Here is a 13,239-nt window from a genome sequence, read left to right as displayed (position 1 = left end):
AATGATGGAAGGGATAGCTAAGTGACACACTAAAGACTCATACCCAAAGAGATATGGACAACATCTATGATGGACCAAATCTAACTCCAGAATTCAAGTCCTGCACTTAAACATGAAAAAACAAATCAACAAAAATCAACTGCATGAGAACTGAAAGGAAAGCAACAGATAATAGATGATAATGATCAGTTCTGTATGGTCCCAGAACTGATAACCAATGTTACAGATATTTTGATTAATTATTAGGAAATCTTTTCTAACAATTAGAGCTGTCCACCTTGGCTGGGTAGCTCAGTTGATTAGCGCATTGTCCTGATAAACCAAGGTTATGGGTTCAACCAATGAACCATAAATAAGTGGACCAACAAATCAGTGTTCTGCTCTCTCTCTCTCTCTCTCCTGACCCCTCTTCCTTTTTCTCCCTCCCCCCCCACCTTCCTCTCTCTTTCTCAAATCAATAAATTAAAAATTAAAAAAATAGAGCTGTACAAACATGAAATGAGTTTCTTGAGAGAGGAGTTCCTCTTTAACAGTTTCAAACACAAGCTGAGCGACTACTTGACAAGAATATTTTTAGTGTAGAATAAATGACTAATTTATAAAGTGCCTTCTAAATTGATTCTGCAAGCATATTATGTACCTGAATTAATATAAATTATGACAATACAAAAGAAGATCTGGTCTCTCAACATGTTAATGTTTCCCCTAATTCCCAATAGTTGCCCAATACTGTCACATTTATAGGGTTTCTTTGATGAGTAAAACGGATAGGCCTTCCCATCCTCCACAAGTGGCTCATGTTAGAAACTGAAGGATATCAAAAACATCTCTTCCAGACATCCATTACGCTTACCATAAAATCCAAATACCCCAGCCATAAGACCTTCTATGATCTGACCCTTACCTGCCTCTCCAATTTCGTGTCCTTCCACTTTCCCACAAGTTCTTCCTCTCTAGAACCTGTCAGGTTCATTCACACCTCAATTCCTTTCCAGTTCTATTCCCTCTTCTTAGAATGCTCTTAACACAACTCACTGGCCAATCTTTTGTCCTTCATGTTATATCTCAAGTCATTCTCTCAAAAGACCATCCCTGACCATACCACAAACGTTTCCAGCTCTTACTCTTTGTACCATTACCTTCTTTAATTTTCTTCCTAATTCTTTTCACCATCAGAAATTATATTTTTACACAACATGAAACAATCTGACAAACATAATTCTAAGTAAGAAAAGCTAGACACCATAAAATATATTTGGTTCCACTTATGAGAGCCTCTTAATAGGTAAAACTAATTTAAGGTGGCAGAAATTAGGAAAGAGACTATCTTTGGGGAGAAAAGAGGACATGGTAATTGAAAGAGGTCTCCAGGGAGTTCTTCTAAGATGCTATGAATGTGCTGGTTCTTGATTTGAGTGTTGAATAGATGTGTTTACTTTATGATAAATCAACAAATTACAACTTACGTGTACAGTATTATCTTGTACAGTATATCCCAATAAAAAGGTATAAAAGGAAATTACTTTTATTTTTGTCAACTAGAATATAAGTATGCTCCATACAAGCAGGGAGGGATCCTCCTGTCTCAACTGTTGCTTTGTTCCTGCACTTATAGAAAAGGTCAACAGAAAGCAGGTCATCACACAGTACAGGCTGAACCTGACTTACCATGGTTGGACTTAGGACTTCCAACACTACCGCGGTGAGAAATCTATATGCATTCAGTAGAAACCATACTCGAATTTTTAATTTCCGTCATTTCCTGGGCTAGTGACATGCTCTACAATTCTAATGCTGGGCGGCAGTAGCCAGCCCACCTGCAGATCCCTGTCAGCCACACCAGTACAAGGGTGAACAACCCATACCCCAGAGTGGACTACTGTATTGCTAGCGTGTTTTGGACTTTTTCCACATCCCATGAGTCTACAAAACAACCTATATGTCTCTTGCTTCTGGTGAGAAGGGGAAGACAATTACTCTTGAGATGAAACTCAAGATAATTGCCCAACTTTAGACTAATATAAGTGTTCTGAGCAAATTTAAGGTAGGCTAGGCTATGATGTTGGGTAGTTTAGGTGTATTAAATGTATTCTCAATTTAGGATGGGTTTGACGATGGGTTTATCTGGATATAACCTCGTCCAATAGGAGGAGGCCTTATATTTGCTGAATGGTGATCTTCACGTGTGAAATGAGGAAGTATCTAGTTTTACTGAGTCCTTAATGGTTAACGATTTATATGAGGCTCTTCTTCTCATTCAGTAAAAAGGGTTCTTCATTAGTTTCCGTCTGTAAAGTAAAATACAGTAACTTTCTAACCTAGCCACTGAGCCAGGAAGTTGCCACGTTGGCAGCTGAGTTTTCCATCCTGCTTTGCCCTGACAGCGCGTCTCCCATAAGAAATGCCGGCTGTCCACTTCCCAGGGGCCGAATCTGTTCCTTTTGGTCTGAAAGGTCCTTTGCCCAACACCCAGGGAGTGCTGCCTTCCCAGGTGAGCACATCTTGCAAAAAGGACCCCTTCCAATGCCCCCCGCCCCCGCCTTTCTCCAGAGGGCCAGACCCTCAGTACCGCAGGAACAGGGGGCCAAGCCGCTCCAGCCAACGGGTCCCCCTGCTATCATGTCACCGCATCCTCCACCCCACGCTCAAGCGAGCCTGCAGACTGGGTTGCGGAGGCCTGGATGCAGTCCTTTTCAGAGAAGAGGAGCTGAGAGCCGAGTCGCCAGCTGCGCGCAGCTCGCACAGGCTCGCGACGTATAGCATGTCCCCAGCGCCTCCCCACCCTGACGGGGCGGTCCAGAACCCTAGGACACGAGCCTTACCCCGCTGCCCACTGCACGTTGAGACTCGAGCCTACAGCGGATCCCATGAAGGCGCCTGCGCGCTCGCCCTCGCGGCGCAGCGCCCCTCCGTCCTTCCGTCTTTGCTTGCTCGCTCCCCCCACCCCCGCCCCCGTGCGCCCGGCACGGGAGCGAGCCCGTCCAGCGTGAGGGGAGGGGCGGAGGAAAGGCGCGGAGAGGTGGTGGCCGATTTAGGAGGCGTGGCACGAGCGGCTGGAACCCAAGAGGCCTGCGATCCCGGGTTATGCTTGGGGCAGGTGGAAAGCCCCTCGCTCTTCTTTCCTGGGATCGCGGCCAAGGCCTGAGCTGCTGCTTAGTCCACGAATTCCTGCCAGGGGCGCGTCCTGGCTCTCTTCACTCAGTGGAGAGCCCTGAGCTGGTTCTCATCACCAGGCAGTAGGTCTTCTGGGCCTGTGTCCTCGAGAAATCAGAAGGCCAATCTGCTTCACTTTCTTCAAGCTGCCTGCCTGTATTAAGATTAGGAAGGCACTTCACGTAAGAAACGTTATTGAACGTCCATTTTTGAGAACCTGAGGGTTATGCAGAAAAACAGCCCTGTCCTCCAACAGCCACTACACTTTCCCCATCAGGCAGCTTTTCCAAACCACCTATTCCCGAACTGCCAAAAACAACTACATTTCCTCCTTGTTCAGAGAACACTCTCATTCTCCCCTCTGAATCCTGCCATTCTGTATAAAAACGCCCCTCTAATTTGTAATCCGTAAGTATCAGCAAATATTTGGCTCTGGCTTTATACTATGCAGGTCTGAATGACTCTCTGGATCTTTTTTCATCTGTGAAATGAGTGAATGGGACTAGGTAAATAAACTTTCAGATATAAAACTTTATTCTATATTTAAAAGACCCTCGGCACCGGAAATATGAACAAATATGGCCAAGCCTCTGCCCTCAAGATCTTTAATTCTTATTGGAAAGACATTTTCATAAGAGGATAGAAAGCAACAGAAGGGAGCATATGCTGAATGCGGGTTATTGTTATATGCATTAAGCATTATAGGAGTTCAGAGAAAAGGGTTCACTGTAAACTAAAAAACTATCAGGAAATGCTCTCCCTGGAGGAATCGGTTGAGCTTTGAAGGAAAGCCTGGGCTTACATAAACCAAAAGGATGGGAATGGGACTTCAGATCAAGGAAAAGGTTCAAGCCAAATTTATGCAGGTGAAAAGTGCAGAACACATGGGCCTGGACTGAGATGGTGACTGTGGAACTAGAAAAGAAGAGATTACTACAAAAGGAAAAATGTACAAGTCTTGGTAACATACTAGACATGTAGAAAAAGTGAAACAAAAGAGGGAAAAATCAAGGAGGATTCCCAAGAGTTCAATCTGAATTACTAGGAAGACCTAGGGAATCCCAGAGAAGAAGCCGACTTGGAGTGAAAGATATGCATTGTATTCAGTTTGAGGTGACACTGAGTCAACCAAGTAGTAACATTCAGGTGCCAGTTGAGAGTCAGACTCTAGGAAGAAAGTTGGGGCTGAAGATAAAGATATGAAAAGTCTTTCATTTGGCTGAAGAATAAGGGATACAGTACAGTACCAGAGTAGGCAACCATACTTGAGTAAACGCATGTTTAAGGCGAAGCGGAGAAAGGCAAGTTGATGAAGAATATTAAATGGTTACAACTCTAGGGGGAAGTCCAGTACGTTGCAAGATTTAATCATGTTGTGAACGAGAACCATGTTCGGCATACCAAAAATCACAATTTTTAGATTCTAATTGACTTCATCAATTGTAAGAAGCCCCAGTATTTTATATACTACTAAGAAGGGGGGAAAATGTTACCATTTAAACTAGTTATGATTGTAAAACATATAAATTTCAGAAATATTAAGATATGAAAAATATACAACTTAAAATGGTGAAAGTTGGTATCAATCTCTCCTTTCTGGCACATTATTAACAAAGTTAGTGCTTAAAATGTTCATTGAATAAAGAGTAGAGGGGATTTCAAAGCCTTTAATTCATAGCCGAACTGCCCCACTTTGACATCTACATACCTTCCAGTAGGTACTATCACCTCTGAATGCCCAGTGCCTCTCCATACACATACTCGGGAATTGCATTTTGAATGAGGTCATTAGGGTAAACCCTAATCCAATATGACTAAAAATTGTATAAGAAGAGGAAATTTGTACACAGACATGCCCATCCACAGAGGAAAGACCATATGAAGAGACAGAAAAGATAGCTGTCTACAAGCAAAGGAAAGAAGTCTCAGAAGAACCCAAGTCTACTGATACCTTGATCTCAAACTTCTAGCCTCCAGATGTGTGACAATATAAATTTCTGTTGTTTAAGCCACCCATGTATTTTGTATGGCAGCCCTAACAAATACATACCTTTCCAAAGATAACATGGTTATTATCAATAAATACTTAATGAGCTAGTCAAACCTCCTCACACAAAACATACTTTCATGATAGTTTCTAGTCTCTTCCCTGGATCATTGGCACCCACTAAGAGAACAAACTTTTTTTCTATATTAGGCCCAGGGCTTCCCTGATTCTAAGTAAAAACCATTCATCTGATTATAGCTCTTTGAAATAGAATCCCTTTCCCTGCCTGTACATCTTCATCAATTGATCCTTGTATGTCATTTCCCATTCTTCTGAAATCTCCCAAATTTCATTATTCCCTTGCTCCATCCAGGGACTAACTCTGCTCTTTAAGTAGCATAGAGTTAGAGTTAACCTCAACATTTCCAAGTTTCAATATAGCCATTAACAAAACAGTAGTCTCTTTTATATACTAAAGTCTTTCCATCCCATTTATTTGATCCTCACAATAACGCTGAGAGAATGAATGGTGGAGCAGGTATTATTATCCTCTTTTGACATACAAGAAAACTTGAGAGCAATATTTTCCAAAGTATGTTCCAAAGAACTTTCATTTAGTGAAATAACTACTGCACACACACACACGCGCACACGTATGAGAATAGTCTCTAAATGCAGAGATAAGTTTGAACACAATGCATTCCAGAAATCAAAAAAGAATATCTTACTCCAAGTCTTCTCAGAGCCTTTTATGTGTTATAGACATCATGATTCTAGATGAATACAGTCAACCCTTGGATAGCACAGGTTTGAACTGTGTGAATCCACTTATATGTCAATTTTTTTCCAATAAATACCTGCACTGTTTTCAATTTGCAGTTGAGAGTCTGTGGACACAAAGACCCAAGTGTGCATTGGTCTATGTCATTTTACATAGGAGATTTGAGCATCCTGGGATTTTGGTATTCATGAGGGTGGGGAGTCCTAGAACCAATTCTCTGTAGATATTGAGGGGTAACTACATTTTGGGAGAATCAGAAGTTATGTGCAGATTTTAACTGTCAGGAGCTATGTGCCCCTACACCCAAAGTTATTCAAGAACAACTGTATAGAATTTTCAGCTTTATTTAACCATGGAATCTTATCTCCACACCCTACCTCACCTCCCACTTCCCATTCTATAGAATGGTCCATGAAACACTTTAAAACGCTGGTTTGAAACATTATGTAATTTCTCTAAGAGATACAGCAAATAAATGTTAGAACTATGATTAAACTCAGATTTTAATTACTTTCATTCATTTCCAGGTCTATAATTAAAAAACCTCAAAAGTACAGAAATTGCACACAAAAGAAAGACAAAATATTTACATAATGACTGTCATTAGTATGACTGTGACTTTTGAAAATTAAGTTAGTTGTGAAAGAAAATTAAATGGAAAAATAAATCCATAAAATTCAGAAATAAAATGAAATGAACTTAAGTGTGTATCCAGTTGGTGGCTTGATACACAAAGAATAACTGTTCCTAGGGACTTTGAAATAATAATTTGATGGTCGGTCACTAATAGGATATACCCTAAGAAAAAAGATCTGTTTAAAAAAATAAAGAAAATAATTGTTAGAATCATGTTGCTCGTATTAGAATTAGTACTGTTGTTCTAAGACTACTGTATGTGTAAAACGGGATAAAGAAAATAAAGATTTATGTGATATTCAAATTCTGTCATCCCTGGTGTTTTGTTATCCGGATTCTTATATGGGAAAAATGAGTTAAAGGTGTAAGATAGAAATTAAATATCAGTATGAACTCATTTTTTATTTTATTGAATTATTGAAAAGAAGAAAGTAAGGAAGACAGAAGTAGAGGAAGAGAAAGAGAAAGAGGGAAGGGAAGAAGGAAAAAAGGAAGGGAGGGAAGAAAGGAATAGAAAGAAAGCCTATTTCCTAGCTCTTTTTACTGAAAGGACTAAAAACAAAGCTCAATTTAGCAATGAGCATCCTTAGCACACAGATTATGGTCTTGAAATACTATTCCTATTAAAAGGAACCAGGTATCCCTGTAGAATAACTAATTACAGGTTGGAAAACAAATGTACAATAATAAATCTGGAATATTTTGTTATACCAGATATCAAGGAAACTATCAAAAACCACTAGCGTCAATGTCAAAAAGACTTGGAACCCAACTTGAAGAGACTCCCACTGGCCATAGATGGGACACACTGAGCATCAATAAGTGTAAGAACTACAGTGGATTGAAACACATCAAATGTTAATTGACTGCTAAATTGTCTATTGAATTCTCCTTGAGTTCATAATGATACTTTAAAAAAAGAAAAGGTCGCCAATGGAGGAAGTTAGTAAACCACTCATTATTTTGAAATCTGGTAAAAAAAGAAATCCAGATGTTATTCTGCCTTTGTTATATAAATTATTCCACATGTAGCCAAATATAGTTGATACAGGAAAGATTCTCTTTATAGAGTATTTGAGCTTCTCTTCCCTTCCCACTCCCTCTCATCCTTCCTCTTTCCCTTACCTTTCCTCTTTTTTGCACACATGTGCAGTCACCCTTATTTCAATATCAAACAGCCTTATAGAAGACAGAAGTTGCTTTGGGGACTGCAACAACTAACCTCCTATTGGAATGGGACCAAAATAAAATCAACCTAAACTGCATTGTTATCTGCTGTGAACAAAGTGATTTAAATTTCTTTATTGCTTAAATAAAGCTAATCAAGTTAATTTATAATTATCTATGGATGTATTTACTTATTTAACAAATATTTATTTAGTAAATAGCATGTCCTTAAGGAGTTTATAGACCAATATTACATGCAGCCCAGGAGGATATAAATCATCGTTATTTTTACTGTCAATTTCAGATGCCACTTATAATTATTTTTATACAAATACAGATTTTTCGAATGTATATATGTATATAATATACATATAAAAATAACTTTGGCCCTGGCTGGTGTAGCTCAGTGGACTGAGTGCTGGCCTCCGAACCAAAGGGTTGCTGGTTTGATTACCAGTCAGAGCACATGCCTGGGTTGTGGGCCAGGTGCCCAGTTGGGGGTACCCAAGAGGCAACTATACATTAATGTTTCTCTCCCTCTCTTTCTCCTTCTCTTCCCCTTTCCCTAAAATTAAATAAATAAATAAAGATTTTGTCAATATGGATAATAAAAGAATTAATACATGTTCCTGCCACATAGTTCAAACAGTGTTATTGTAACAGAATCTAGGAAGAATTCTAAGAACATACATTCATATTTTTATGTCTTTATATAAATATTCCACAGATATAATTTGGTGTGTAAGTCTATGTTTTATAAAATCATAAAATTTTAAAACTCTTATTTTTAAAAGTTATTAAAACAGAAGATGGTGCTTATAGCTTTACTGATAAAAAGAGTTCTCTAATGTGCCAATGTAATGTGTTCATTGGTTCATGGTCCCCAAAACTCCAAGGAGTATAACAAGTTGACATCTCTCTCAGCCCAGGATTTTGAATTTAAATTTAAATATATACTATATGACATAACTTAACCTAACCTATTTTGCAGAATTATAAACATCTATAATTTCCAATAATGAGTAGCACTATTGGGTCAGTGTTCAAGCAGATTTGTAAAGCCAATGTGATAGTACAAATGTTACTTTATTATTTTATGTCCAGTACCTTTCACAACTGAGTGGATTGTCACACTCTATTATGTGGCACACAGATCCATCAGCTAGAGCTATCATGGTACTTGTCTAAAATGGTCTTTGAAAATGAAAATTTGAACTAAATATAAAGGAGGCAACCTGCCAGTAAGAACTATTCAAACCAAAAAGTCTCCCCAAGGAAAATGATATGAACTCCATTTTAAAATCATATAAATCAAACTGGTAGGAGGTTCCAACCTGTAAATTTTACAGTAAGTACATCAAAATTTAAAGTAAGATTTTTAAATAAATTTTTATTTATAGTAAAGAATGAAAGTCCCTACCAAAGAAACAGGGTAAGTGACAAAATAAAGCCTTTTTCTTCCTACTTGGATTATTGCTTTTGATCTCAATTTTTTTTCTTTTCTTTTTTTTTTTAAGATTGCCAACTAAAAAAGAGCACTGAGGAGGGGGGTGGAATATGATATAAAAACTACGTTTTATCATCATTTTGTTTTACAGTGAGTTGGGGGTCTGGTTTTAATGAGGCAAGGGATGGCAGGTATTGTCAATAGTAACACTCCTAAATCCTCTAGGAACATGGATTTAAAAATCTAAATGAGATACCACATGTGCCCAGTAATACTGGCTACTACATATCACCTGAATGATTCTCATAAAATGAAGAAAAGAACCTAGGTACTATGATGGCATGAAGAAAAATAATCTTGCCTGGATATGCAGTGAAGACAGGTTTTGGAAAAAAAAATCTATCTATAAAAAGTTATTTCTATAATTGATAGAGTTAGTTTTCTGGTATAAAAGCTGAATGGAACAGAACTAAACTGTTATTGAATCCATGGTAGTCAGTTAAGCAGAAGAAATAACCTCTAGGTGTCCTTTCTCCTCCAGGATTTCTTTCAGGATCTGGAGAAGAGGGTGAGAAAAAGGAAAGTATCTCCTCCCCTCAATTACGGCACCCAAATCTGCAACCCGAGAATGTATGATAAGAAGAAATTATTTTTGAAGTTTTTTTCAAAACCCCTACCCAAAGCTGTAGTGGAGTATCAATGTGTTTACTTCTCAAATACTGGCGCGCTTGTTCTTTATAATTGTTCTTGGGAAAGATTGGAACTATAGCATTACCCTGGGTACACATTTAGGCTGATTGTGAGGGTGGGGCCAGAGAGTACTAAATCCTATTCAGATAAATGAAAGGGGCTGGAAAAGAAAAGTGTGAACAGTCATTCTCCAAAATAGATCCCAATGAAATGCAATTACAATTTATCAGGTACCCTGTGTTTTCCTCTCCAAAGAATTCTACAGAACATTGTGGTTTAAATGAAACACACCAAAGCTGGTATCTAGTTACATTAAGTCTTAACGTGACTGCTTGGTTTGCTCTCTGCTGGAAGCTTTCTGTCTGTATATACTTCTCTTCACAAATGAATTTTCCCTAGAGGCATCAGGGGAATGGAAACCTTTCTCTGGGGACTCCTTTTCTAATTTTTGCCTCTTGCCTTTTGTAAAATACTCAGGTCCTTTAAGCCATTTCACAGTGTGAGATTTAATTACATTCTGAGTTGTTGTTTTTTTTTTTTTGGTCCTTCTTTGGTGTTACTAATTTAACGGACCCCCCCACCCACCGCCACCACCCAGTAGAGGTTTTCTTGAGTTCTGAGATCTATGACATGCATGTCAAATTTTGAAAAACCTTGTGTTCTTAACAAAGTTCTCTACTTTCTCAGCATACCTATCTTATATTGAATTAATAAAGTTTTTGTAGTTGTTTAAATAAATTAAATGTCACACTTTAAATAGAGAAGGCTCTACCTCACTGACCTATTTTTCATCTGTGGTTTAGAAAAAGGCAAGATTAGCATGGATATTGCATTTTCAAGGACCTCACCACTATTAAATAGACTGTTAAGTGCATTTTATGGCTGAAGAGTCTGTTCCCAGTTCAGTCTACAAGACGTGCCACGTTCATCTCTACCTGCTACATTGAACATTCACTGACTAAAATACTTGCGTGGATGTAATACCCATGCTCTGTATCTTTTAAGTACATAACTCGAAATATTTTAGGACTAGTAAAATGTAACTCAATAGAAGTCCTAAGAATACGTATTGTCCCTCAAGAAAAATACAGTGTTCATATTTATTCAATGATATGCTTCTTGTGCTCCATTAGCACCTGCATATTATAAGGTGACCAGATGCTGAAAAATAACACAGGCACTCATAAAATGAGATTACAAGTCTTATTTAAACCGAAAAAGAACAACAGTAGCTGGTTAAAACTCCATCCTCACATCAACCTGCTCTCAGGGTTTCAAGGCTCTGAAAAGATTGCTTTATAGGCTTATATTTCTTTATTTTAAAATATTAATTTTTTTGGAGGAAATGGGAGGGAGAAAGAGAGGGGGAGAAACATTGATTGGTTGCTACTAGCACACTCCCTGACCAGGGACTGAGTCCACAACCCAGGCAAGTGCCCTGACTGGGAATCGAACCGGTGACCTTTTGCCTTGTGGCGTGTTGTCCAGCCACTTGAGCCACACTGGTCAGAGTATTACTATGTTTTAATAAACAGGATAGATATTTTATCATCTATTCTCATTGTAATTTGGGCCAACTTCAGCATTTGTTATTGTTTTTTAGGAATTTCTGCCTGTTTACAATTTTACACAGATGATCTTTAACACAAAAGAAAATATCAATAAATGAGCATACGATAAAACTCTAATAAATTAAGAAATTATTTTTCTGCATCTTTCTCTTTCATCAGAGTTTATAATCTACTGTATTGTGTTAGCAATCCCAAAAAGAAGTAAGTCTGGTAAAAGAGAACTCTATTAGTAGGACTACTTACATGCTTTTGCTCATTTGGCATGCCAGGACTTTGATTTCAATTGTTTGGTAGACTCCACGTAATCTAGATCCATGCATGGTAGTAATTAAAAGGATTCTTCAATTCAGAACTATATCTACCAAAAAAGATCCCCTTAGGTGGGGAAAAAAGACAATCTGTTCTGAGGGTTCCCAGTAGCTCAGACATGCATCCTAAAGCACTTAAGCCTTTTAAATTCCCCAACTTTAAGTTTCTCTGAGAAAATTCTCTTAATCATTCTAAATTTAGAAGAAAATCTCGTTTGGTTCTTTTCCATTTCTACCACAAATAGTAATTCAGACTTTCCCACTGTGCCCAGTCAGCATTACTATAATCATTCTTCTATACCTCGTTCCCCTTTGCTAACACCTCCCTTACAGCACCTCAGTGCATTCCTCCTTGCATTGTAGTTAGTTATACTCATATTTGCCTGCAACTAGATAGTAAGCTTCTTAAGAGGAGAGTGAATCCCTTATTTATTTCTATATCCTTTACCATTTTCAGCACAATATTTTGAACCAGTGAGTTTACAATAAATATTTGCTGAATTTATTTAAAAGTGCATTAACCAACCAATTAATAATCAATATTACATTAAGACTAAATTGCCAGTGGGACCAACAAATATACTTTGAATATACTTGACAGTACATTTGGTTTCAAAAATATCCCAAAAGGAAAAGTCTTCTAGACCTATTTGAACATTTTTTTTCCTACCATGCAACAATGTCTTTTATTATGTATGAGTTTCAAGTTACTGTTCAATCCGTTTATACACAGGCAAAAATAAGTGTGCTGTTTAACACATCATTGGCTAGAGAAGGGAGAATTATCTCTAAAACATGCTTAACCAAGAGGCCAATTCATCTGCCGACCTCCAAAACATGAAGATGAACATGACTGTCCCCATCTGAGCCTTCACTCACCACCCTGTGATAACCCTTCTTCAGGCCCAAGTCAGCTGCACATTTCTTGCCAACTATCATTAAATGTTGAAGACGACTTTCATCATCAGCTTCTGCTACAGAAGTATTGGATATATGCTTCACCAGAAAATGTGTCGGTGCTTGAGGGGAAATGTCATGGAAAGCGAGACACTGGTCATCCTCAAAAATCATTTTGGCGGGGATTTCTTTGCAAATATCTTCTGAAGATCGTGTCACCAGCAGGCCAGGTGGCCTGAGCCTTGGCGATATCCTCTGCCATCACGGTCACCCCCCTGCACGGCCACCAGCTGAACATTTTATAAAGCAACTTTGACCAAGTTATTTATGACTTGGTAAATTATGTATTCCACAAATACACTAAGGCTAGGTTTCTTGTTTTTAAAAAAATAGAGCATTGATACTAAATAAACGAGATAATTAAAATTCTCGTTTTACTTTTCTCAGAATTGCCTAAATTCTTTCTTTAGTCTTTTCCTTTACTTGGTTGAGATGAAACTTTTAAAGTTAATTATAACAGCAGTAGGGCTACAAAGTTGTCAAGTTTTCTTGATCCAGGATCGTGAGTAAGCTTTGTCTGCAAAAGGTTGCTGTGGATTTAA

General features: G+C 38.1%; 1 pseudogene; it reads right to left on the bottom strand.

The window, feature by feature from the left end:
* Positions 1-12,539: 12,539 nt before the first annotated feature.
* On the bottom strand, positions 12,540-12,899 carry LOC150015016 (adenosine 5'-monophosphoramidase HINT1 pseudogene; annotated as a pseudogene).
* Between the last annotated feature and the right edge of the window lie 340 nt (positions 12,900-13,239).

This window comes from Furipterus horrens, unplaced genomic scaffold, assembly GCF_987537825.1.
Source record: "Furipterus horrens unplaced genomic scaffold, mFurHor1.1.pri manual_scaffold_3, whole genome shotgun sequence".
NCBI classification, from domain to species: Eukaryota; Metazoa; Chordata; class Mammalia; order Chiroptera; family Furipteridae; genus Furipterus; species Furipterus horrens.
This window is presented reverse-complemented; position numbering and strand designations above follow the sequence as displayed.